The 27,705-nt window shown below is 40.8% G+C and overlaps 1 protein-coding gene and 1 long non-coding RNA gene across 2 annotated transcripts in view; one reads left to right on the top strand and one right to left on the bottom strand.

Moving 5' to 3' along the window:
- LOC144586492 (uncharacterized) overlaps positions 1 to 27,705 on the bottom strand; it is a 1,082,363-nt gene that overhangs the window by 535,734 nt on the left and 518,924 nt on the right. The gene's annotated exons all lie outside the window — the stretch shown is intronic.
- Positions 10,913 to 13,608, top strand: LOC144586529 (uncharacterized). Its single transcript, XR_013541398.1, has 2 exons — positions 10,913 to 11,341; positions 12,975 to 13,608. It is a non-coding gene; the product is annotated as an uncharacterized LOC144586529 (long non-coding RNA).

Raw genomic sequence — 27,705 nt, forward strand, 5'->3', positions numbered from 1 at the left:
ACTTTTGGGATCTTCCTTTCCAGAGATATCTCCTTTTACTCTTTGCAAATGACTCTTACTGAAACCCGGGCCCCATTCCACAATATTAGAAAAATGGCACACTGACAGGTAAACCTCCTCTCTAACACTGTGCTAGTGATGACAGCGCCCTTGGCATTTGGGAGAACAGTAGCAGAGACAATTAATGAAATGTTATTGTAATGTGGCTGAGCCACTCTGAGGTCACCTCCTACTCAGGCCTCTCAGAATGCCCACCACACCACTAAACACTCTTGCTGCCACCAACCTATCCTTTAAATCACAAAGACTAGGGTTTCTCTTAAACAAAAATGGTTTCTTGATTACAAGAAATACAATAAGTAAATCACAGGAAGTTAATCTCGATGGTAAATCACTGTTTCTTATTTAATCAAAACATAGACTATCCCTCACTGACTACACAGGCACACAGGCCTCTAAACAAGCTCTCCAGATCTCACTCACTCTCGAACTCTCAAACTGATCTCTCAAACACCATACACACCCCTTTATATCCCAGCTCCTCCCCCTTTAGCACCACCTTCTGTCCCCTCATTGGCTGCTGTTCCACTGCCCAGCTGTGACAGACAGGTGAGGGCAGTGCTGAACATTACAGTTATGTGCACATATCATTTCTGAATAGGATTGCTTTAATTTTGCATAATTGCAAAATATTTTATTATATGTCTCAGTTGCTGCAAGACTTACCAGTTTTATAGGAGCAAACACTGGGCTCAGAATTTCTTCCATGAGAATTTCAACCATTCTCATTAAATTTAATGGAAAATAAGTTCCCCTCAAAAATAATTTCAAAGGAGGAGACATTTTGGAGAGATATTCATGGGTGGAGATCAGCATTCTTCATCATAGGCATCCTTCAGTCTCAAGAGACTTTGGTAACGTGCTCTGTATGGAGGACTTGGAACAGTGTCTAGTGTTTTGACGCTGTGCGCGAAGCTGGAGTGTCCTCTCCAGGCCATGAAGCCTGGGTAAAATAATATGGAGGATAGGCTGTTACCCAAACCAGGATTTTTATACCTTACTGAAGTGGTGGCCATGAAGAGTGTGCGCCTGTAGTGACTGTTCATGGCCTACCTTCTCTTTGATTGCTATCAATCTCCCTATCTTCCCATACTTCAGTTTAAGTCCAGGGAAATACATTTCCCATGGCCCTTTTCTGATCAGGGAAGTTGAGCAGCCAGAGAAGGTAGAAAATGATAAAGATATGTGTAACAGAAAGGAAAAAACAAATAAACTAGCCCTGGCTGCCTTACTGTGTTACAGTAAGCTCAAAAATATAACTAAAAGAAATTTCTAAGGGTCCTAAGAAGAAGGGAGGAAAAATGGAGCATCTTTTATTGGGAGAAAAAAGAATTTTGTGAAACTGGAGGACAAATTATGGTATACACTAGGTGTACTCAACTTCTGGATGGCTGAATGGATGCAGCAAAAATGATGACTGGAAGGATGCTGACACTGTTGTGGTGGTTGCAGTGGGGAGAAAATCCCTGGAGAGTTCGGGATGGAGGACAATGCTGTGTTACATTCATTCTTAATGATGATCCATACTGCTGAAAAACTCTTAGAAAATTGTTGTCTTCTTCTAGGGCAATTTTGTGAAAATGTTTTCTCGGTTTCTATGTCCAAATGCATGCTGGAGAAATTCCAAAGGCCATTTCTGTATAATTATAAAAGGACCATACAATGTTGGTTGATAGCAAGAGAGACTCTTGGTCCTTGTAACCCATTACTGTTCCCTTGTGACTGCCAGTAGCTAACCAGGGTTTTAGAAAAAAACTCTTCCGGCTTTACCAGATCTGCCAGAAATTCAATCTGTTGCATGAGAAGACTGTCCTCCCCTTCTGTTATTTTGCTCTTGCCAAATTCTAAACAAGCCTGTATTCAGCACATAAGGGAAAACTTCCTTCTTCCAATGAAGTTGCCAGTGAACAAAAGAGTCCAATAAAAATGCTAATTGCTATGTTACCAAAGGTTTTTAAATAAACAGCCGAACTTGTACTGCACTTCCCACCTCTGATTTCTGTCTCCTTTTTCTGTTTAATTCCTTATATTAGTTTTGTCTCTCCTACACACCTTTCAGATTTCTCAGTACTCAGCAGGGTCAACAGCAATTTTTAGATTCACTCATTATTGACAGCTGAATAGTTGAAAAGCAGCAACTTTCTCAGGCCCCAGAGACTCATCTGTCAATCTGAATCTCAGACAAGCATGTTGCCTCAGCTCCAGGATAATTTCATCATCTAGATTTGTTAGTTTCTTTTTCTTTTCTTTCTTTCTTTTTTCATGGCAAGGCCTCTGAACAAGGCATCTGCACATTTTTTTCAGGAGGAAAAGGAATGCAATAACCGTTGCTAGGAATGACAATGAATTAGGATTAATGGGGACACTTGAGGTAACTGCACTAACACAATATCGAGGCATTGTACAGGCGCTGCAGCTGGTGAAGGCTAGCTGTATTTCATCTTCTTTTAATTCCACAAGATGACCTGAAAAGCTGTGGGCAAACTGTTTCAGAGTGAAGAACAGCAGTGCTGAGTTAAGGCTAACACAAAATATTTAAAGGAAGAGAGTCTTGGTGCCATGAGGAATGGAGGACAGATGAGCAATAGTGAACTTCATGGCAAAAGCAGCCACCACAGAGTCTTCATTTAAGGACTTTTTGTAAGCTAGCTGATACAAATCAAATGTTCAGATTCAAAGCCAGGAGAAATCAAATTTTGAACAGGTAGCTTGATTTTACAAAGGAAGAACAAAGCTGAGTGTCACTTTAAATTATGCATCACATAGATTGCATGTTTTTATACTTTGAGAGTAAGTCTACTTAGTGTGGCTTACTTTAGAGCAGACCGATAAGACGGTGCTGTTAAAAAGGATTATGTTGCATTGGATGACATCTTTGAGCTTGGGCAGCCAGCACCGCAACTAGAGTGAGACAACTGGGGCTTTGACTGAGGATGCAGTGTTCTAGAGTAGTGGTTCTCAGCCTTGTGTAACCCAGGTCCCCTTGGACTTCAGCTCCCAGAAACCCCGGCTAGCACAGCTGGTGGTGAAGGCTTCTGGGACCTGTGGTCCAAGAACACCTGGGTTGCCCAAGGTTGGGAAACACTGATCTAGAGGGTGCAACAATGCTCATATATTAGTTTGTTCTTCTAGAACAACACTGTCCTGAGTACATGTGCTGCCTCCAGCTTCTGTTCCCTGGGCATAAAATGGGTCATATCAGACAAGTAACTATATCTTTGCAGATACAATTGTGTACATTGAAAGGGTGAGTTGTGAGTGTCTTTTTCAGAGCTTATTACAAACTTGGGGTAGTCAAACACCATAGGTAGCTTGGGACTAGAGGAATGGATGGATGTGCCTCCCCAAATTCTGGAATGAATCACAAACCACCCCAATCAAACACAACTCCCCTTCCAGCTTTTCTATAACAACCAAACAGGAGTCATTTGCAAGGTAGTAACAATACTCTTTGCAATTCACCTTGATCTGACTACTTCTGAAGGTCCTTTCTACAGCACAAAATGGCATAAGTATCTCAGTTTATACTTGAAACTGTAGGCATTTTGACTATCTACAACAGCATATCATATATGAATGGGTCAATGTTTGCAATAAAAATAAATCCATTAAATTTTATTCCTGGTAGTTGATTTGTCACAAATGTTTCTTCAGTTCACCCTGAAAGGAATGTATGTAGTGCCGAAGAAGTGTGTCTATTTCCTTTTTGCTTTTTTTGTTTGATTATTTATCATTTACAAAAAAATTGCACCATCTAAGTGCAAAATCCTACTTTTTATATATAGTACACACACAATTTGTTATTTTATGCAAAATTATTCAAAATATTTACATATTTCTGGACAAACTAAAAAGTAAATCAAAACCAGAACAACTCAGAAATATATTTAATATTTCACTTGAGTGTGAGCAACAAATAAGCGGTCAATTTCTTAAATGCAAAGATTATGACTACTGCCAAGAATATTATTTTATCTCCTCCACCACCATCATCTTAGAACTGCAGAGCTGGAATGGACCCTGTGGATTATCGAATCCAGCTCCTGTCAAGGAGGTAGTGCAGTGGGGAATTGAACTCCCAACCTCTGTCTAAATCACTGAACTATTCAGCATTAACTCATTGAGCAACCATTTTCATGCACACTTAAAAGATAAATACAGTATATGCAACTCTTTGCTGCATTTTTGTATTTATTATTGTAAAACATTAATCTACGAGATACTATGTTATACCCAAACCACACTTTGTCTTATATATTCCAAAAAGTGTTATGATTTACCATGAAAATATTTTTCTTAAATAATTTTTTTAATCTAATGAATGCAGTGAGTTTTATAAGGGTTACAAAATGCCGAAGCTGATTTAATCTTACTTTGACATCACTTGCATGGCCAGAATCTTACTATGTATGGCCACCATCATAATACTTTGGAGTAAATTTGAGAATTGCCACAAGGTAGGAAGTTACCATACACATTTGCTATTGCACACCACTGTCGTGTGACCCAGTGCACAACAGCAAATGCTTATATGGATTTCTTAATGTATGGCAATTTGCATCTTAAATTTATGTTGCTGAAGTAAAAGCTAATTTTTTTAAATGGGATTTCAGCCTGTAAAAGTACTTTGCAAGAAGTGCACCTAATACTGCAGTGTATTTGCATGTACAGTTTATTAATGTGTGAGAATAAGCTATAGTACAGAAATGTCTTTTTTCTTTTTGCTTATAAAGTTAACATACTCAAAGTCAACATAAGTGATTCCCAGAAATCCAGATTGCAACCTCACAGTATATGACTCACTGTTAGGGAATCGTTGACATGTAAATACAACTATCAAAAACCTCATACTTGGATTAATAAGCTTTGGATCTCTGACTGTTAGTTTCTTTTTAATCTTTGATTAACTGACTCAGATGTCCATACACTGAATGAGAGAGAGATTTTCTAAAAGATGAGGAAATATTGTTTTTTAATATATATTTTAATATTTTTAATATGAAAGATGTATACATTTATCATGAAGCTTATTGAGAAGCAGCACATCTTATAAACTACCTTGCTGATAAATGGGAATATCCTTTTCTCCGCTGTATGATAAATATTTCATAAATCCACTTGAATTACAAGGAAGAATAATCGTTGCTTACCCAGCACGTCAAGTTTTCAAAACAAAAAATGGAAACAACAATGGCATTCCCTTGGAGTTTCACACAAAATCCCTTTGCATGATAGGGGTCTGTACACATACACAAGTGCAGTTGTCATTCAGATCAGCACAGAATCATTTATATGAATCATTTATACATGCTGATTTGAATATTTTATGTTTTTACCTTGGAGAAAAGAGACATCATCTGACATTCTGATTTTAGTGCAACATGCTTCCTTACTTATTTAAATAGTGAACATGTTTCTTTTGTAGAAAGAAATAGAAATCATCAATAGAAATCTTCTCTTCCCTAGCAACTTGTATGAGAGTCATATAGCCTCTGATACTGAAGGTAACATATATCCATCATGAGTAGTAACCAATGATAGCCTTATATTCCACCAATGTGCCCAACCCCCTTTCAAAGTCATCTTAGTTGGTGTCCATCATGTGGTAGCAACTTCTTCGGTTCACCATGAGGTGTATTAAGAGGTGCTTCCTTTCATCTCAAACTCCACCATTCAACTTTTGTCAACAACCCCAAGCTTTAGTATCCAAGAGGAAGAATAACTTCTCCCTTCTCTGTTTTCTCCAGAATGTACATAATTTTCAAAGAAGAGACCCTTGTGTCACTTTTAAGAGCATTATTTGACACAATATTTCATGGACTGAGGCTCACATCATGATGAAGTGTGCTGCAGTATCAAAAATTATGCCCTGTAGAATTGCAAGTCTTTAAAGTGAGGCACAACGTTGTGCTTGGTTTATTTTTCCAGTTTCGTTACACAGAGAAATGGTGACCAAACTTCTCATCAGGCAGGACTTTCCCCACATTTTCCCCAGATGGCTTCTGTTTCTCTTGTTTGCTTCCCACAATTCAGATCCTGTTAAGAAATTGCCACTTTCTAAGCAGGAATTGCCAAAACTAGCTGAATAGCTTGAGGGAGATAGGCAGAGGTTGGGAATTTGATTCCCCACTGAGTCTCTTGCAAAAAAAAAAAAAAGCCAGCCTGTGTGGTCTTGGGCAAGCTGCACTGTCACAGAGCACCCCCCAGAAGAAGGGAATGGTAAGCCGCTTCTGAGTATTATCCACCGGGAAAACCCTGAAAAGGATTGCCATAAGTCAGAATTGATTTGATGGCACATGGTTATTATTATTATATAAGGTTAGGCAGCTATTGCACAGGATTTAGCAATTCCATCACAGGAACTGCTAATTCATCCACCAGATAAGCATTTTCCATTCCTATCCAATTTCAGAAATACTCCTGGAGTTTTCCTGGAGGGCAGTTGTGTTACCTGGGAGATGTCTCTCCTGGGTTTTAGCTGCAGAGAAATCTCAGAGGCAGAATAAAAATTGATTTGTTTCTCTTTGCTTCTTGGACAGAATAAGAAGCAGTAAGATCCACATCCTTATAACAGACCAACAAGGCTACACACCTGAAAAATTTAAGCATGCTTTTATACACCTGTATCATGTCGCTTCTTACTCATCTTCCAAAACATAATAATCAGTGCATGTTCCTGCCCCTTTATCATTTTGCAGTTCCTGTTGTCATCCACCCTAAATATGTCAAAACCACCAACAAATCATCATGGCCATATTGCCACTCTGCTAGCAGATCCCACTATTTGCGGTCCTATATTGAGAGAACTGACTGCAAAAGTCTTTCTGCTCATATTCTATAACTACAATGTTTGCTTGTGGCTCTTTTGTGAGGGACTTTGTGAAAAGCCTTTTGGAAGTCCAAATAATAATTAAAAAGAGCCATACAGATAATTCCTATCCATGTGGCTACTGACATTCTCAGCAAAGTACAAAGACAGGGAGAAGATTTGCTTTTTTCAGGAGTCAGGATGATTTTTTTTTTTTTTTGTAGCATGACTTGTCCCTCACCATGCTTTGTGATTTTTATCTTTAATGAGACTTTCTATTAATTCACCTGGAAAACCCATTAAGCTAACTGGTTTGCAATTCCTCTGAAATCCTAAAAAAATGCATTTCCTTGTGCATATGTAGCTGCTGCTCCTTGCATGAAAACAAGTTGGCTACTTGCCTATTCAGATGACACTTAATGGCAGATTACTAGAGCACGTTGCTTTGCTTTGTATGCTGTTACCTCCAGCTCCGGCTTCTTTCCAAGTTTCACAATGTAGTTCCTATCCCTGATTGTTTTCATTGCCCAGCTTCCTTGTTTTATAGAAACTTCTCAGCAAATAGAACACCCATGTCTATGTTGCCTTAGCATTTTGAACACTCCCTTCAATAACAGGCAAGTCAGCAAGCAACCTGAAAGGGAAAGAAACAGCCAGAAGCCCCTGTTACTGCTAAAACTGGGCACTTTTAAAATCTGAGTGAGTTTCAGAAGTAGCTTGCAATTCAGAGATTAAAAAGATGGGAATTTTTGAAATGAAATATGTACAGCAGTCTTTCGGTATACCTAAAGTATCCTTCCAGAGTAGGGAACACACAGGTGCCATGGAAACGCTGAGCATAATGACCAATAGAATACTATTATTTATTATAATTCATTTCATTTTTTCCTCTATGTCTGGCCAGTATAAAAATTATATTCCTGTTGCGCACAAATACATTAAGCAGTAGGTATGAAGATTTTTTTTTTTTTTTACCAAAGTTATATATATACTCAGGACAATCTCAGTATAAGAAAAATGTAAAGATTGGTTTGCTGGACAAATCCTTTGATCTAGCCAAACCACATTCTCTTGCTAGCTGTAATCAGCTCGAAGCAGGATATGATGATTGCCTGTTTGTCTCAGCACATGGGTGGAGGCAAGGACATTTTCCAAGGAGCTAGCCATGTTTGTTTCCTCAAAAAGAGCAATGAATCATGTGGAACTTTTTAAGATCGACAGGTTTCTATTACCGTACTTTTTTGTGCACTGTAGCCCAATTTTTCAGTTTTTATAGCTGAAAGGAAGAATGAGTGAGAATTTCATTTCAGGTTATTTTTTTATAGAAGAATTTCCTTAGATTAATATTTGGGATGGAAAAACCTTGAGGTTTGTTTGATTGTTTTAATGTTGACTGTCAGGAGACTGAACCTCACAGGATCTAAGTCCTCAACTCTTAAAACTTTGGGTGTGAATCTCTGAATGCTCAGTTATGAGAGGGTTGAACAAAGGCTACTGCCACCCAGAGTGGCCTGATTGCCAGATGATGCAGGGTATAAATCTAAATAAATAAATAAATACTGCCTCTTTCCTTCTAAGAGTTTCTTCAACATTAAAATGGACATGACAGATGGGTACATACAATACAGTCCTTTCCATCCTGGCAATAGCTGTACTTTTCCCACCATCAAATATAAACAAGGGAGAATTCTTTTTCAGTTCCCTTTTTGAAGACCTCCGGAAAATTCACCAATAACTTCATATTTGGAATAGAAAAATGGTTGAACATCCAAACATGTAAAAACTCCAACCTGGCACAGCACAATGAAGAATTCCCCATCCCCAGCTGAATATTGTCGATAGCTTTTGTTAGGGCATGTCGAAGGCTAGTGTGTCAAATGGTTAGGTCTTTGATGGAGAAGTATAATTATTGTGACATGAGTCTTACAAAATTGCTATCATGAAATCCCTTTTTTTATTAAATCGTGCAATCAGTTGCCTTAGATTGTCTGAAGCTCTGGCACGATTTTGTACGCATTCCTATATTTTGTCTACATAGGAACATGAAACAAAACAGTGCAAATAAGCAGTGATTAAATTCTTGGAATAAACACTTTAGTTCCCTCTCTTGGTTCCTCTGATGGTTTCCAGTAGCAACTGCTGGGTGCTAACCATGTTTCAAAAATATAGCCCCCTCTGTTTATGAGCTTTGTGCCAAGAGGAGAATTCAGCATTACTAATCTTCCCTCCCATTCCATCTTCATCTCTAATTCTTTTCCAGGTGGCTGGGAATGATTATGGATTGGCTATCTACAAATGGCCCAATCCACCACCTACAAACTTCACTGAAATAAACAGAGATGTTGCCGAAGCAATTTGTGGTGCCTTGCACTCTCTAGCAGATGCAGGATTTGGGTTTGCAGTCACCTCTATGCCACAGGAGAGACTGTAAATTCTTTGTCATTGCTCCTGGTACTCGCAGTAGATTTAGTTCAATTATGAGCTCTTAACCACATTCAAGAGCCAAATAAGGAATATTGCTTCATGACCACGGTGATATATAGGCATTACATTCCACAATAACGGCTCTTGTTTCCTCTTAGTACATATTTTCATGCAGTGATCCTAAGAAGAAGTTTTGTAAATAAGTTCCATTAAACCCAGTAATGTGTACTTGTTTAAGAACACTCCAGTCACAGCCCAGACTAGTACAGGTATCAGCCATCTTTACAGATAAAGTATGTATTATGGTCACTGCAGACAAACATGGCAGAGAAAAGAAATGGGCATTCTGGGTGGATTACTGTATTGTGTCTTCCCCAACCTGGTATCTCCCATATGTTTTGAACAATAGTGCCTTTCATCTGGGACCCCGGGAGTCAGTTAAACACATAAGTTGGAGAAAGTTGAAGTACAGTGCATTATCTACTCTTTCTTCAAATTGACTAATTTTATATTATGCTTGAGAGAATATATTGGCAGAAGAATCAGACAGCAAGCGGCAACCTCAATCTTAAGCAAAATATATTTGTCAATAAATATGTAATTTAGCAAAATGAAACATATATTGCTTATCAGACTGAACTAAACAGCTGTTTTTCGTGATCATCATTGGAGAGGGGCAGGAAAAGATGAAGAAAGCATTTTAGGCAAGTGATATCAAACTAGCTTCTGTAAGTTTTATAATATACAAAACAGCACATGTTGTTATCCATTATAAGGTATTGGCTGAAATCCAGTTGCATAGCTATGAGGGCATAATGTCAAGTGGCTACAATAGTGCTAAGGCAGAAGTATTATTCAGAAAGCACTTCTGCCAGTGCATTGAGCAATGGTTTATAATGGGAGCTGCCCAACCAAATTGCACACTCTGCCTTGAGTAAATTTAATTTATGAGGTGCTGAACTGGATTCTGGCCAGTATTCACAAAATGACATGGCAGTAAATATCTTATTTAAAGAGGGAAGGGGCCAACCTGGCTTCTTGGGGCACTGCATTCCAAAGCCTGGGAGCAATAATCGAGAAGACCCTCTCTTGTGTCCTCATCAAGCAAGCTTGGGAAAGTGGTGGGACTGAAAGAAGGGCCGCCTCAGAAGAACCTAAGAGCTGAGAAGGCTCATGTGAGTGAAATAATACTTCAAACAACCTGGTCCCAAGCTGTATAGGGCTTTACAGGTAATGACCAGCAGTTTGAATTGTGCCCAAAAACAGACTGGCAGCCAGTGAAGCTGTTGTAGTAAGGGAACTGCATGCTTCCTATAACCAATACCAGCCAATGGTATGGGTATGTAGACTGAACTTTTAAAGTGAAGAATTTCAGTGCTCTGTGCCTCCTACAAATCTGGACTGTCAGAGCTAAGCTACTGTAACAACCTGGAAACCTCACCTCTTTCTTCCAATTCCTTATCCATCCATCCATCCATCCATCCATCCATCCATCCATCCACAACACCCACACCCACACACCATTGGTCACATAGCTGAGGACAGCAAGCCTTTAAATGGGAAGGGAGGGAGGAAGAGAGGGATGGACAGGGAGAGGGAAAGAAGCAGACATATGTACCAGTTGTGGGGAGGATTCAAATGGTTAACAAGGTGAAAAAATAGGCTGATTTCCTCCCCTTTATCCACTGACACCTGTATGGTTGGCTGAAGAGAATTAATCTGAGGAAACCTGACGGCTGGATGTGGTGTGACTTCACAGTGAACCTATCAACATTTTTCCGACTGTGTAGATGAAACGTTACATAACTGTTGGGATTAACAGCTGAATTTAACTCAAATGCATCATTGCATGTTCCCTCTTCCCTTTTTTTCCCTGAAGACGAATCTCCTTTTGAGTAGCCAGCACCAAATATAAAGCTAAGACAGTAACAGCCACAGCTGAAGTGTAATGAGAAGGGGAAGAACTGAATGGCCATTTAGTCTTCAACTAGATGTTTGAACCAAGCAAGAATAGAAATTAGGATCCAATTACAGGATCATGGCTCACAGGTCAGTTTCCTGCCCCTCCTGTATTTCCAAACTCTTGGAAGAACTTCCTTCTTATTTCATAATCATAGACTGGAGTTCAGCAGTAAGTTACAATTAGAGTAGTTCCATTGAATCAACTAGGATTTCGTGAGGCAAATCCTTGTAAATTCAGTTGATTGACTGGGCCATCTTTAGATGTGATTTACTATTTTATTTCAACCACAGAGTGGCAAAACTCTCCAAGGAGAAAACTGGAGCATTGGGCTTGCTGTCTAATTCTGTCAGATAAGCCTAATGTTAACACATTGATCAAATTTGGGCAGGAAGCTGACCAACACGGCTCTGAATCTCCTAGCTCACCAATTGGCTGATTATTATTATTTTAAAAAAAGCAAATGGAAGTTCAGAATGGCCCTAGAACAAAGAGAAACTGGTTACATAATGGAATCTTGTGCCAGCAACTTTCCTTGTCACCACAGGGTGGCATAGTGTCCATGCATTCACTATCATACTTCACACTTGCTCACACTTTATTAAAAGGGAGAGGCCACTCATAATATCATCTTAGATCCATGCAATTCTTTTAAATTGTGAAGATGAAATCCTGACTGAGTCAGCACTATTACCCAAGTCCTGTAGGGGCAATAGTTGGACCGTTAGCATAGATAGAAGATGAAGATGCATACTGAGTGTGGGCTCAAATGATCACTTGATTGCTCTAAAATACTTCAGAATCATTACAATTATACTCTGAAAGCAGAAGGATTCATTGCATTGTATTACTTAAAATGGTGTAAGCGTTCTAGATTTGTTGGGATGGTCTACAGTTCTGCTGGATATCAGGGATGTTGGCAAGCCTTTGGGTCTGAATCCCAAATCTGAGCCTGAGTCTTTGGGCCCAAGTCTAAATCTGAGTTTTTGGTACCAAGTCCTGAGTCTCAAGCCCCAAGTCTATTAAAACCAAGCTTCCCCCCCCCAAAAAAGGGAGGGAATGGGCGGGTTCCAAGTTGTGAGTCAAGTTTGAGTCATTAAAAAATAAACTGAGTTGAGTTACCGGTGTGACTTAAGTCTGATGTGACAGCAAGTCCTGTGACTCAAGTCCCCAGAATTTGTCCGGGACTCCAATGGGAGCATAGCACTGAGTAGAACTAAATGTCCTGGTAACATAACTTGCTCAGCCTTTGCATATGCAACACGGAAGACAGAAAATAAATACAATTTGTATTCATGACTTGAGAGATGCCCCATAAAGCTCAGGTCAGCAAGTTAACCACCATGTAGCATTCACTAACTACCACTATCCAAAAATTGTCAAGGCAGGTTAAGTAGTTTTAGAAAGTAATTTTGGTATACTCTTGCTCTTGCTCTTTTTGGCCCTCAGAAGATCTGTAAAAAGTGATGCTTTTCTACTTGACTTCTTTAAAGGAGACACATAAAAATTTAGTTTGTCTTTTATGCTAGGTCTCTCAGGCATAATACTAAGTAAATACTCAGTGAACTGCTTCTATATTGTGCAGCATTAGATTGTACATTTTAGGCTATATACTTTATTATATACTTGCAGGAATTTAATTGTGACTATGTAATGTTTTAATGAAGGACAGGACAAGCAATAGTAACTAAGAAGTACATGGTGTATTTTTGCCTGTTTCAGATGTTCCTCAATACTATCAAACAGTTTAATGGAATAAGGGAGTGAAAGAGTGGGAACACAGTCCATAACTGATATCCATCTTCTTAACTGCTTTCTCTGGAGGATCTGCTGGTGGCTGATAAAGAGACAGAGCAATTGGACTTGCACAACAAGACTTTTTAAAATTATCAAAAGCTTTTTAAAGGTTTCAGTTTGTTTAAAAACTCAGTTATGTCTTCATTTTGAGTCAATGATGCGCTACTGATATCTGCTTCATCTTATAATAATTTATCACATTTTATTTATAATTTATTGCTTGGTTTTATTGCCATTGTTTAACCATGTTTGTTACTATTTGCTTAAATCACTGTTATAATATGTTTGCAGCCTTATATTGGCAGGATATCATTTTCCAATAAAACAAAATAAAGTATGACTTCTCATCTTCATTTCTTTCCAAACCTTCCCTAGGAGTTCAAACAAAGTGTGGAATGTGCAGGATGTAGAGGGTGGGACCACTACCAGGCACGAATGGGTGGCAGGATGTACTGAGAGAGAGAGAGAGAGAGAGAGAGAGAGAGAGCAGTCCTTAGTTGGCCTTTCGGTTTTCAGATGCAATTGATTCAGTCCAATAAACTCCAATTCATGAATAAAACAAGAGGATTCAATCAATAGTTTATTTACAGTCCTTAGACCAGTCACATAAGTATAAAACCTTATAAAACCTTAAAATTTCTAACTTTCAATATTCCATTAGAACATGTTGGCATACATACAACTGGGAGCGGCAATCTAATTGGTATTTAACTTCCGCAATCGAAGAATTGCTACACAGAACCTCGCAACCCGACAGGTGATCTGGACATCAACATCTGAGAGAAGGAACTCTAGCCTATTTCCCTCCGAACGTCCTGGCAATCTATCTATTAAGGGGGTTATAGTCTCTTTTCGCACTGCTTCATACAATGGGCAGGTGAAGAACATGTGCTGTATGGTCTCGATCTCCCTCAGGTGGCAGGAGCATAACCTTTCAGCAAAAGGGGTATTTTTATACTTCCCTTCTAGTACAGCAGAGGGGAGGGCCAAACACCTTGCCAGAGTAAAGGCTCTTCTAATTCCTTTAATTTCCAAAGATGTTAAGTATTTGGCCGGTACCATACAATTTTTGATGTAAGTCCTTGCTGCCATATTTTGGATGCTAGAAAGGTCTGTTTGGTATTCATTGTCCTCTATTCTTTGTTTAACTATTTGTTTTGCCTGCTCTATTCAGACGATATAAGCGCCTGAGGTGAGAGGCCAATTTTCCCCAAGTAGCCCTGGACCGATTTAACCCACTTAGATTGATAGTTATCTTTAAATAATAAGGAAAATAGGCCTTTTAGATTTGACTGTCCCTTTAGCCACATATATATAGATTGAATTCTAATCCAGGCTTCTACTTTAAGGCATCCTGTTTCTAGCCTTATCCTTGCATTTGACACGCATCTTGGGACCTGGAGTATAGTTCTTAAGAATTTGGATTGGACTATTTCTTGTGGTGCGAAGTGAGAACTGGGTGGCCCCATGAATGAGCCGTACAGCAGCTGGGCTAATGCCTTTGCTCTATACAATTTGAGGGCTGCTGGTATGAAGGACCCTCCTTGGGAGAGATGGAATTTTACTATACTATTTGCCGATCTTTCTCCCTGATCAGCCACAAATTTACTATGCTGAAGCCTAGATCCTGAGGCCTGTAATACTACCCCCAGATATTTGAAGCTGTTCACCTGCTCGATACTGTGTCCATTTATTTGCCATGACCTACTCTTGGGTCTCTGTCCAAAGGCGACTATCTTGGTCTTCTGATAGTTAATCGTTAATGATTTATATTCACAGTATGAGGCAAGCTTCTTAAGTGCCCTCCTCAGCCCTATGGGGGTTCTGGATAGAATTACTGTATCATCAGCATAGAGTAAGGCTGGCACTGTTCTATCTGTAAGTTTAGGTGAATGGAGATCATCGGTGTTAAGCCAGCTTGATAAGTCGTTTATGTAAAATATGAATAATGCTGGTGCCAGTAGGCAGCCTTGCCTAACACCTCTGTGCGTTTGCACAGATTCCGTGAGGTGTCCCTGTCTGCTGCACCTGACTCTCAGGTATGTTTCTTCATGTAGGGCCCTGATTAGATATAGAAGTCTTTTGTCTATAGATGAGTTTGATAGATTGTCCCAGAGGTGTGTTCTCGATATAGAATCGAATGCTGATTTAAAGTCCACAAAGGCGGCATAGAGTGATGTTACTCCTTTGGCTGAGTATTTCTCTATAAGATGCTGTATAATTAGGCATTGTTCTGTTGTGGATCTCCCTGGCTGAAAGCCTGCTTGTTCTGCCCCAATGATATTTTCTACTTCAAGCCACTCCAGGAGTTTGTCTAGGAGGTGCCTTGCATATAGTTTGCTTATAATATTCAGCAAACTTATTGGCCTGTAGTTGGCTGGATCTTCCCTTTTCCCTTTCTTATAAAATGGGACCACTGTGGCCGTTTTCCATGATATTGGGATTTGGCCTGTGTCATTAATATGGGTGAAGAGAGGTGCTAGAAAGGAGCCCCACCATGTCTTGTTTTCTTTTAGGAGTTCTGGTGGGATGCCATCAAGGCCTGGGGCTTTTCCATTTTTTAACTGATCTATATGAGCTATTATTTCACCTGGGGTCACCGGGGGCCATTTGGGAGTGCTTCCAAGCATTACTGGAGAAGGGGGTACAATGACATCCTCATACATACTTGTAAAGTGGGATACCCATTTATCTGGTGGAATACAAGAGGATAATGGGTGTTTGGGCTCTGATAGTCTGCCTGAGATTAGTTTCCAGAAAAGGGATGGATTTTTGGCTTTTGCTGCTTCAATCACCTTCCTCCATAGTTCTCTCGTGTGTTCTCTTTTACTGTGATGTATCTGCTGTTTGTATTCTTTCTTATGCACCAGTAGTTTTAGGAGGGCCTCTTTTTTGACATGGTCTTCTGCTCTCAGGTATTCCTGGTATGTCTGATTAACTAATTGTTTTGCTGCCTTACAGCTTTGGTTGAACCAAGGTTTGGATCGGTTATATGAATTCTGAAGGTTTCTGCTATATGAATGGGTGAGATGTGGCTGTAATTGTTGTAGGAGAATTTCATATTTATCTATGGGATTCCAGTGGACTGTCTGGCTTCCTACTGGATTAAGGGCATCAATCAGATTTTTCGAAGTTAAAAGTTGTTTTAAATTTTGTGCCAGTTTAGGTGACCATCTTACTCGGCAACCCACTCTTTCTAGTGCTGTAATTTCAGTATGATATCTTGGTTCTGTGTCTAAATTTCTGACGTTTAGGTGGAAACTTAGATGTAGGGGGAAATGATCCCCCTCCATGTAAGGAAGTACTTGGAGAGTTTTGACCATGGAAAGGAGCCCCCTGCACACCAGGATGTAGTCAATTGTACTAGCTTTAGTTGCTGCCATAAATGTATATTTTCCTGGAGTATCACCTGTGATTGTGCCATTTAAAACTGAGAGGCCCAGTCTGTAGGCAAATTTGTACAGACAGGCCCCGGCATAATTTGCATGTTGGTCCTTAGATGCCCTCTCCTGATTCAGGGTCCCCACATTATCATTTCTTATGTTGGCTATCATCTTAAATTTGGTTCCCAGATAGTCATCATCTGGTCCCATACGGGCGTTTAGATCCCCACCAGTCAGGACCAGAGCATCCGGATGTTCTATGATAAGCTCTCTTACATAGTTTTCAAGGTCTGTCCAGTTTCCTTCTGTTTCAGCTTTTCTGGATGTGGGAGGTAAGTATATGTTAATAATCAATAGGGTTTTCATACTTCCTGTAAGTACTACTGCCATGGCCAGCTGTCTCAGGGGGGGTTTCATCGTAGATTTCACTTTCAGAGCCGTTGATACCAGGATGCTCAGTCCCCCCTTCAGTCTCCCCGGTCCGCGCCCTGGGATTGCCTTTACCATGAAAGAGTTGAAACCATCTAGAATTATATCTTTGTCAGACCAAGTTTCTTGCAAAAGAATGATGTCATATTTGCTACGAAAGAAAGGAGTATCATGGGTTTGGGAGATACATCTGGTCCAACCTGCCACATTCCATGATAAAAGTTCAATTTTAGATGCAGATGTTTGGTTGCTTTCTGGAGCACACCGTGATTCTTGAGTGTCTGGTGCCTCATTTCGCTCCTGAATGTTCAGTTGTTCTGCCTTTGGGGTCATTTCCCCTCTTGTGGCAGAGAGCATTTTAATGGGGTTCCCTTCCTTGTATAACGTTAGCTTCTCCAGAGCAGGCAGGGATACATCTGATGACTGACATCCTCTGTAGGTGAGGGGAGCAACTGGTGTGGGAAAAGGATAATCTTTACGGGCCCAGTCTTTGTTGTTTTGATTTCTTTGTGTCTCTCTGCTAAAGGGATATCTTTCAGCTCTACCCAGGTAGGTAGTCGTTGTTGTGTTTGGAACTGTGGTATCTTTGTGGAGTTGGACTTTTTGTTTGTTTTCCCCCCATGCAATATTCCTGGACAAAGGCTTCTTAAGATGTTTATATTTTTTGCCTTCCAATAGTCAGTTCTGGGGATAAGCTACTAAAGGGGCATATCTATTGCCCATATGCCACTCAGAGGTGGAGTCGGAAATAGTTCCCATCGAGCAGGCTGGATGTAACTTCTCTTTGTATGGATGGTATATTCTATTTTTTCTGGAGGATGTAATACCTTTTGAAAGATGCCTTGGCCTTGAGAGCATTTTCACCTGATTACTCTGGTTTTTGATTTTGCTTGTAAGATCACGAGGCTTGTTAATTGGGATATTGTTTGGGAAGGTTGCAACATTGATCTGCGTTTCCTTTCCTCTGCCATCTGATTTGGTTTTGGAAGGTGATCTGTTGTAAATGGTGGAAGCTTCAGCCCTATCTCTGTACAGGTCATAGCTAGGGTTTTCGGCTGTTATCCTCCTTATGGAAGCGGCTGTGGGGCCATCTCTTTGTTCTGGAACCTGAATTTCTCTGGATGTATTTGTTAGTTTGTAGGTGTCCAATTTTGTGATCGGTCTTAGGTTGATATTTGAGTAAGTTGTATGTATTCCCCATTTGAAAGATACTGCTATTTTTTCAAACTTGTACAACAGGCTCCAAAAATGATGGGCCTGTTCACTATTGGCGAAGATCAAGTACACCCTGCCTCTTAGTTGCCCGGGCTTCCTGGGATAGATGCAGTAACATTTTGTGTTCATTTGAGCATCCCAATCCTTGCCCAGAATTTCTGTTATTGTCCACAATACTTCTGAGTTGGAGGCCCAGGTGCCATTTGGTTTTCTTAGTGGCCAGTTGTAGATGGTGATGTGGTTCACAGGCTTGAGTGATGGGCTTTCAGCAGGGGTGGACCCTTCACTGTCTGAGGTTGCTGACCATTGAGGTTTTTTAATCTGTATATTTTCCTTGCATGTTGTCACAGCAAGTGGATGCTGGGGATAGGGTTCTTCTGGGGTGTTTCCCCACCATTCGTCTATGGTTATTAGCTCTAGATTAGAGGATGTTAGGTCAGGTCCCTCTGTGTCCTCTGTGTCCTCATTTCGCTCATATGGATCAGCCCAGGCCTTTGGGGTCTTCCCAGAGATGGACATTCGGTCCTGAGTTGCTTTTTCTGATAACTGTGGGTAACTCTGACCTTTAAAGGCTAGGGAGTTATCTTTGTGTGTTTGATCTTTTGTACCCAGCTCCTTTTTTGCCTGAAGTCCTCTCTGTTCAGTATTCTGAGGGTTTGAGGGGGGTGCTGCTTTTAAAATCCCCAACTTTATCATGTCAGCAATGCATTGTAGTATTGCTTTAGTATCAGCGATTTCTTTCTTTAGATCATGCAGATTATTGAAAATTGTCTGGCTGGATTTAGCTGAGAGGAGACACTGATCACGTAGTTGGGTGTAAATAATCCTAGTTTGTTCACTCTCGGGCCCTTGAGCATCTTGGGGCCCTACTGTTCCTTCCATATGGTTCTCCTTAGGCCCAGGTGTTGATAGATTTAAGTATTTATAGAATGATTCCATAGAGGCAGAGAGAGCCTTCTCTAGGAGTTCTGGGTCCAGAGACCAATTGCCAATTTCTCCTCCGGAGTGCAGAGTTCCGACTGCAGCCCCCTGGTATGTCTCTCCATTATTTATGCCTACATTGTCCGTAGTAAGTGGGGTACTTGATGTAAATTCCCTCAGCGGCCTTTGATTATAGGAGGGTACATGTTCACGTTGATCTGAGACCACACAGAAGTCTGCTATAGATTTCTGATTTCGCTTTTTGGGAGCCTTTTTTAACTTGCCATAGGTTTTTTGGTCCTAGTGGTGACCATAGTTATACTCCACAAATTAAGCTTATTTAGTGTCCCCTTCTACTTCTGCAGGTGCAAACTACCACTCAAAGGGAGAAGAATGTGGGTTTCACAGTTACGGTCAGTAGTAGCTGTATAAAAACACTTCTTAGCTCCGGTAAACACTCAAGCATAAACCATTAAAGGGCAGGTTATTCCACCCGTTCCTTGGAGGACTTTTACTCACTGTGAGTCAATTGTAGATTGACGGAGTCAGCGGATCAGCCCCTGCTGTATGCCAAACAACCCCCGAAGGCAGATGGCTTTTCTTAAACAAAGTAAATGTTTTTCTTGCAGACTTGATTCAAGCAGGTGCTTACTGTCCGCAATAGCGGTGTTATTTTCTTCTGTTTTCTTCCCAAGGCTGCAGTTGTGTAATTTTGTCGTACAGAGGTATTTCTAATATCTCTCGGCAGCTCCGGTGGTCGTTATCTCTGTGTTTACTTTTACCAAGGTTAAAATCATGCCTTCAGCTAAGAAGTAGAATAGGAACTTCAACTAAACAAAAGCTATAAAAACCGTATAAAATTACATAAAATAAAGATAAAATCACCGCTGTGTAGCCATGAGCGTCTTGCCTGGCTGAGCCGGAACCGGAAACCCTAAAACAAGAGAAAAAATAGTCAAGAAGCACAAGCTCCTAAGAATTTGCCCATACACTGGAAATGGGAAAGGAAAGGGGACTCTGTTGCTTGATTTTAAGATGTTCAGTATATGCTTACTATGAGTGTCAAGATTCATCTGCAATACAGTAGGACTTCCTTATCCATGAGATTAGTATGCACTAATTCACTTATCCATGGTCTAAAAATATGAAAAATATTAAAAGAAAAAAAGAGGAAAAAAACTATTTTACATATATTACCAGAACCAGCCAGTAGAGGGAGCCAGTGACCGTGCTATGTATTTAGTGAAGTATACATAGCACAGTCATTGGCTCCCTCTAGTGTCCAGTTATGGTAATGCATGTGAAAATAATTCTTTTCTGTTATTTTCCCCTTTTGCCATGCTAGATATATAGCATTCATTATTATCTCTCTCAATTAGATGTAAAGGAAATAAATCACATTTTAGTTTCATTTTCACACACATACAGAAGGAATTGAACTGATTTCTTGGTTTCCAATTGGGACTAGGGCATGCATAACATCTTTTTGGCCTAATTTGAAATATGCAAACACTCATTATAACTTCATTTATAATACCGTTTTTTGCACTTAAATGAGCAGCTGCCATGATGGCCTGCACAGGTTTAATAACACCACATTACTTCACTTATCCTGGCTGTGAAGAGGCTTCCCAGTGTGCTGATGAACATTTAAAATATGTTCTTTATATAGACACACATGCTAAAGATGTAGCTCCTTTCATTTCCTGTTTTCTTCACAGATAATACAGAATCCCATTCCCTGATGTCCCCAGCTTGACTGTTTCTTTTCTTCTCTATCCAGAAATCACAGAATACAGAATCACTGTTCTCCTTACATGCTGTCAAATAAAGCAACCCCTTTAATGACTTCCAAAATGTTCCATCCTTAACAGTCCTGCTCATTTCAAAATCAGAATGACTAACTTACAAAAATTAAAATAAAATACATAATAGCATGACATTTCATCAGTGAACTGACTGTCAATCAGCTAATCAGCATGGTTGCCGAAAACTCTTAGTTTGCTACCCAGGGCAGATTAAAACAGAAATGTATGTCAGTGATTCATGCACACAAAGTCACACAATAGCAGAAAACACTTAACCAGAACCCCAATGTGTGTATTGGGTGATATCTGTTTGGAAAATGCTAATATGCAAACTTCAGCAGAAGGGAAATAGCTTTAGCTTGATAGCACAATGACACCATATAGGCATTGCTGTAGATCCCAATGAGCAGTTGACACAGTATCAGGAGAAAGGATTTAGATCCAGGGAACAGATGTGCACTTAATGGGCAGCTGCACTAGATATCGACACACTTTATACTCCCTTGACTATCATGATTCCATCCTATGAAATATTGGGATATCTGGTTTGTTCAAGTATTCCCTTGTATGTAGTTCAGCAAAATTGACTATCTAGCAGGAGACATGTTCAATCATTCATAAAATGTGTGTCCTGGACAGTCATTGCAGACAGTATACTAGTCATGACCCCACTAGCACTGCTTTTATCACACACAAACAACAATCCGAAAAGGTGAAAGCTATTCTGCCTGTCCCTTTCATGGATTGCTGCCTTGTCGTGGCGAGGGGGCTTGAGTAACTCAGAAAAGCTATGGGCTATGCCGTGCAGGGCCACCCAAGACGGACAGGTCATAGTGGAGAGTTCTGACTAAACGCAATCCATCTGGGGTAGGAACCGGCAATTCCACTCCAGTATCTTTGCCAAGAATGCCCCATGATCAGAAACAAAAGGCTAAAAGATATGACGCTGGAAGATGGGACCCTCAGGTCAAAAGGCGTCCAACATGCTACTGAGGAAGAGCGGAGGACAAGTACAAGTAGCTCCAGAGCTGATGAAGTGGATGGGCCAAAGCCGAAAGGACGCTCAGCTGTGGACGTGCCTGGAAGTGAAAGGAAAGTCCAATGCTGCAAAGAAAAATACTGCATAGGAACCTGGAATGTAAGATCCATGAACGTTGGGAAGCTGGAGGTGGTCAAACAGGAGATGGCAAGAATAAACATCGACATTCTGGGCATCAGTGAACTAAAATGGATGGGAATGGGTAATTTCAACTCAGATGATTATCATGTCTACTATTTATTTATTTACTTATTTATTTATTTATTTATTTATTTATTTACTTATTTATTTATTGCATTTATATGCCACCCATCTAGACATAGTCTACTCTGGGCGGCTCACAATTTAGAAGATAAAAACAATTTAAAATATACAGGTTTACATTAAAAACAAAATGATACAAAATGTAATATACATTTACGATTTCAACAGTTAATTTAAAGCAAAGAGTCCCCAGATGGCAAGAATAAAAGAAGAAAAATAAGAATGACTTAATTGACTGAAGGGCAAGAATCCCGTAGAAGGAATGGAGTAGCCCTCATAGTCAACAAAAGAGTGGGAAAAGCCGTAATGGGATATAATCTCAAAAATGATAGAATGATGTCAATACGTATCCAAGGCAGACCTTTCAACATCACAATAATCCAAGTTTATGCACCAACCTCCATTGCTGAGGAGACTGAAATTGAACAATTTTATGAAGATTTACAACACCTTCTAGAACTGACACCGAAGAAGGATGTTCTTCTCATTCTGGGGGACTGGAATGCTAAGGTAGGGAGTCAAGAGATAAAAGGAACAACAGGGAAGTTTGGCCTTGGAGTTCAAAACGAAGCAGGACAAAGGCTAATAGAGTTTTGTCAAGAGAACAAGCTGGTCATCACAAACACCCTTTTCCAACAACACAAGAGGCGACTCTACACATGGAAATCACCAGATGGGCAACATCGAAATCAGATTGACTATATTCTCTGCAGCCAAAGATGGAGAAGCTCTATACAGTCAGCAAAAACAAGACCTGGAGCTGATTGTGGCTCTGATCATCAGCTTCTCATAGCAAAATTCAAGCTTAAACTGAAGAGAGTAGGAAAAACCACTGGGCCACTCAGGTATAATCTAAACCAAATCCCTTACGAATACACAGTAGAAGTGAAGAACAGATTCAAGGAACTAGATTTGGTGGACAGAGTGCCTGAAGAACTTTGGATAGAGGCTTGTAACATTGTACAGGAGGCAGCAACAAAAACCATCCCAAAGAAAAGGAAATGCAAGAAAGCAAAGTGGCTGTCCAACGAGGCCTTACAAATAGCAGAAAAGAGAAGGGAAACAAAATGCAGGGGAAATAGGGAAAGTTACAGAAAATTGAATGCAGACTTCCAAAGAATAGCAAGGAGAGACAAGAGGGCCTTCTTAAATGAACAATGCAAAGAAATAGAGGAAAATAACAGAAAAGGAAAAACCAGAGATCTGTTCAGGAAAATTGGAGATATTAGAGGAAAATTTTGTGCAAAGATGGACATGATAAAAGACAAAAATGGAAGGGGCCTCACAGAAGCAGAAGACATCAAGAAGAGGTGGCAAGAATACACAGAGGAATTATATCAGAAAGTTTTGGATATCCCGGACAACCCAGACAATGTAGTTGCTGACCTTGAGCCAGACATCCTGGAGAGTGAAGTCAAGTGGGCCTTAGAAAGCCTGGCTAACAACAAGGCCAGTGGAGGTGATGGCATTCCAGTTGAACTATTTAAAATCTTAAAGGATGATGCTGTTAAGGTGCTACATTCAATATGCCAACAAGTTTGGAAAACTCAACAGTGGCCAGAGGACTGGAAAAGATCAGTCTACATCCCAATACCAAAGAAGGGCAGTGCCAAAGAATGCTCCAACTACCGGACAATTGCACTCATCTCACACGCCAGCAAGGTTATGCTCAAAATCCTCCAAGGTAGGCTTCAGCAGTATGTGGACCGAGAACTCCCAGAAGTACAAGTGGGATTCCGAAGGGGCAGAGGAACTCGAGACCAAATTGCCAACATGCGCTGGATTATGGAGAAAGCCAGAGAGTTTCAGAAAAACATCTACTTCTGCTTCATTGACTATGCAAAAGCCTTTAACTGTGCGGACCACAGCAAACTATGGCAAGTCCTAAAAGAAATGGGAGTGCCTGACCACCTTATCCATCTCCTGAGAAACCTATATGTGGGACAGGAAGCAATAGTTAGAACTGGATATGGAACAACGGATTGGTTCAAAATTGGGAAAGGAGTACGACAAGGCTGTATATTGTCTCGCTGCTTATTTAACTTATATGCAGAATACATCATGCGGAAGGCTGGACTGGAGGAATCCCAAGCTGGAATTAAGACTCCAGGAAGAAATATCAACAACCTCCGATATGCAAATGATACCACTCTGATGGCAGAAAGTGAGGAGGAACTAAAGAACCTTGTAATGAGGGTGAAAGACGAGAGTGCAAAAAACGGTCTGAAACTCAACATCAAAAAAACTAAGATCATGGCCACTGGTCGCATCACCTCCTGGGAAATAGAAGGGGAAGATATGGAGGCAGTGACAGATTTTACTTTCTTGGGCTCCATGATCACTGCAGATGGAGACAGCAGCCCCGAAATTAAAAGACGCCTGCTTCTTGGGAGGAAAGCAATGACAAACCTTGACAGCATCTTAAAAAGCAGAGACATCACCTTGCCAACAAAAGTCCGAATAGTCAAAGCTATGGTTTTTCCTGTAGTGTTGTATGGAAGTGAGAGCTGGACCATAAAGAAAGCTGAACGCCGAAGAATTGATGCCTTTGAATTGTGGTGCTGGAGGAGACTCTTGAGAGTTCCCTGGACTGCAAAGAGAACAAACCTATCAATTCTAAAGGAAATGAACCCCGAGTGCTCATTGGAAGGACAGATCCTGAAGCTGAGGCTCCAGTACTTTGGCCATCTCATGAGAAGAGAAGACTCCTTGGAAAAGACTTTGATGTTGGGAAAGTGTGAAGGCAAGAGGGGAAGGGGACGACCGAGGATGAGATGGTTGGACAGTGTCATCGAAGCAACCAACATGAATTTGACACAACTCTGGGAGGCGGTGGAAGATAGGAGGGCCTGGCGTGCTCTGGTCCATGGGGTCACGAAGAGTCGGACACGACTAAACGACTGAACACACACATTCTGCCTGTACAGGCCTCCCACTCAAGCCACAACCAGGCTTTATTCTAGTTCATATGGAGAACCTACGCAAATAGAACATCCTCTCCCTTTTCAACCAACTATCTCTGCATGATAAAAACAGCAGCTGAGGGGAAAGTGGTAGTGTCTTCTGGTCTTTGTACAGTGGTGCCTCGCTTAACGGGCACCTCGTTTAATGACGAATCCTCATAGTGATGAATTTTTGTGATCATGTTTGCGATCGCATTGCGATGGTTTAGATAGGAAAATATCGCTTTGCGATGATCGGTACCCTGTTTCACATACCGATCATCGCATAGCAATGATTTTCCAACAGCTGATCGGTGGTTCCAAAACGGCCACCGGGTAAATAAAATGGCCACCCGCTGTGTTTTTGCCCAGATTCCTCGCTTACCGGGCAGCAAAAATGGCCGCCGTATGGAGGATTTTCACTTAAAGGTGAGTTTTTTGGCCATAAGAACGCATTGAACATTTTAACGCATTCCTGTGGGCTTTTTATTTCCGCATAGCGACGAAATCACTTTGCAGCGATTTTTGCTGCACAGATTATCGTCGCTATGCGGGGCACCACTGTATAGGGAGGATTCACATGTTAAGAATTGCTGAATAGGGCTAGAGATATGAACATATAGTGGGGTGATATCTCTTCAGACACTGTGGTACATTTGGGAAGATGAAAGAGCTCTCCAGTGGAGACAAACAATTAGTACTTATTTGATGAGCTGAAAAACATGGGTTATTACTAAATCTCTTTATGTTTATACATACTGCACACATTCCTCTGAACAAACAAATGCTATGGTGTGCTACCACAATGCTTATCTGGTGTTCTTGTAATATTAAATTAAATACTTCTCTTGAAGCTACAGTTAATTAAAATTCCCCAGGTAGTTGATATAGCCCACAACAAACTTTTCTTCAACAAAAGCATGGCATTAAGTGATAATCAGTAGTAGCAGACAATATTAATTCTATGATGTATAACCGTTACCCTTGCCCCCCAAAATACATGTGCAGTATTTGACCAGTAGCTATTGGGTAAATGCTGGGGAGAGAGAGAGAGAGAGAGAGAGAGAGAGAGAGAGGTGAGTATTGGGAACAGAAATAAACTGAAGGAACACAGATGTTACGTTCTCAGAATGAAATAAGTAGAAGACAAAGGCAGCCTTCCTCAGGGATCAGCCGAGATCCTAGAGTTAGAGCACATCCACACTGACAGAATACCTTACTCTGTTCAGCATGAACATGGACAACTATTGGTCAGATCTAGAGACGAGCATCAGCTGCCACTTCCACAGTTTGTGCTGGTTTTAACCTCCAGGCAAGCAAGCGTTTGGCACCTCCCAGCCCTGTCTCCTCCAGTGGATGCCCAGTCAGAGGCAGAGCCCTGGCTTCCCTGTGTGACCTCCTTCAGGTGCTGCCTCTGAGTGGGCACCTGCCAGAGTAAGTGTAGCTGGGAGTCATCAAATACAAAAGCACCTGTTCTTCTGAAGGATGACCTGGCATGAACCACAGTGGTTTGTGCCCCGCCTCTAGTCCGATCTGCTTTGATTCGGATTCCCGTATTGAGCAGGAATAGCCTTATAGGCTCCTTCTGACTCCATTATTCTTCGATCCTCTGACTCTAACATGCACGCAGAAGCTTTGGGTTTCAATATGAGCCAAAGAAGCCCATCAGGTGTGAAAGCTAATTAAATCTTTCATGTTTAGATTTCACCTAAATCATCATCCTGGTGTTCACTGTCTACACGTAATTCTTTTAAAAACAGACTGATCCCATTGCCAGAATAAAGTGGGAGAGGGGTCATTTTTTTGGATTTGGTCTAACGTCAGCCTGGATCCAAGATTCTTGGGGTCAGTTTGTGCTTTTTCACTGCTGACACTGCCACCTCTGATGTTGATGTCCTGCTGCTGCCTTGGCCTCCCTGTTGCCACCTGCCTGCCATCTCTGATCAGGTGGCTCTGTTCAGCCAGGACAGGGCACCAGTAAGGAGAACACTCTCTAGGAGGGGGAGAAGGATGAGAGGGGAAGGAGTGGGAATAGAAAGAGGGGCCAAGGGATGCGGGTGGAAGAGGGTAGGGCCAGGTGACCGATGGGAATGGAAGGCGAGAAAGATTTGGAGGGGAGATGAGGAGGTTACTTAAGAAATGGGGAAGAAGGGAAGAACGATAGAGCAGGAGGAAAGAAAGGCTTGGCTTGGATAATTTGTGGCTGGGAATGAGCTGTTTGGTGCGGTGCCAGCTTTTTCAGCAAGCAGACCATGATGGTTTTTAAAAATTCTACTATCTGATATACCGCTATATCAGATAGCAGGAAGGTTTTTTGTTTTTTTAAAAGATGTGGATAGCGACATTCACATATGTAGCTATCTCAAATGAATCGACTTCCATCTCAAAATGAATCGACTTCTGGTGGAGAAGCAGAAAAACTCACTCTCCTAGCACAATACTCTGCACATATCTTGCGTGTATGCCAACATTTAGGATATTTTTTTTTAAAAAAGAGCAGAACTTGTTACAAAGGTGTTTTTTACTGTCAGTAGGACCGAGCCCAAAGTTGGATTAGTAACCTGCAAGTCCTGCATGTAATGAATACCTAGTAACTGTTGCAGCTTCTTCAACACGTTATGCAAAGATCCAGCCAATTTTCTCGATGAGTGCTAG

The sequence above is a fragment of the Pogona vitticeps genome, chromosome 1 (genome assembly GCF_051106095.1).
Source record: "Pogona vitticeps strain Pit_001003342236 chromosome 1, PviZW2.1, whole genome shotgun sequence".
Taxonomy (NCBI): Eukaryota; Metazoa; Chordata; class Lepidosauria; order Squamata; family Agamidae; genus Pogona; species Pogona vitticeps.